This window comes from Cannabis sativa, chromosome X (assembly GCF_029168945.1).
Source record: "Cannabis sativa cultivar Pink pepper isolate KNU-18-1 chromosome X, ASM2916894v1, whole genome shotgun sequence".
NCBI lineage: Eukaryota > Viridiplantae > Streptophyta > Magnoliopsida > Rosales > Cannabaceae > Cannabis > Cannabis sativa.
The window spans coordinates 66,725,894-66,726,485 of record NC_083610.1 but is presented as its reverse complement, the minus strand read 5'-3'; the positions used below and the strand labels follow the sequence as shown (position 1 = coordinate 66,726,485).

General features: G+C 43.4%; 1 non-coding gene across 1 annotated transcript; it reads right to left on the bottom strand.

Moving 5' to 3' along the window:
- Nucleotides 1-285: 285 nt before the first annotated feature.
- Nucleotides 286-392, bottom strand: LOC133032861 (small nucleolar RNA R71). The gene has a single exon (XR_009685448.1). It is a non-coding gene; the product is annotated as a small nucleolar RNA R71 (small nucleolar RNA).
- Nucleotides 393-592: the final 200 nt, after the last annotated feature.

Genomic DNA, 592 nt, shown 5'->3' with positions numbered 1-592 from the left:
TTTGAGATCAAACCTGCCATACTTCAAATGGTGCAGTCTTCAGTTCAGTTTGGTGGCCTCCCTTCTGAAGATCCTAATCTGCATCTCTCTAACTTCATGGAACTTTGTGAAACTTTTAAAGTTAATGGAGTTAGTGATGATGCCATTCGACTGAGACTGTTCCCATTCTCGCTCAGAGAACGAGCCAAGAGTTGGTTAAACTCCTTGCCACCCAACTCTATTGCCACCTGGAATGATCTAGCAACGAAATTCTTGTCAAAGTTCTTTCCTCCAGCAAACTCTGCCAAGCTGCAAGGAGAAATCAACAACTTCTGCCAACAAGATAATGAATCTCTCCATGAGTCTTGGGAGAGGTTTAAAGATCTGATCAGAAAGTGCCCTCATCATGGTATAGAGAAGTGGATGCTGGTCCACAATTTCTACAACGGGTTGGTTGGTAACACTAGAACTCTAATAGATGCAGCAGCTGGTGGAGCCTTTATGAGAAAGAGTGCTAATGAGGCTTATGATCTATTGGAGGAGATGGCTCTAAACAATCAGCAGTGGCCAAATGAAAGGAGTCAAACTAAGAAGGTAGCTGGTGTGTTAGAGG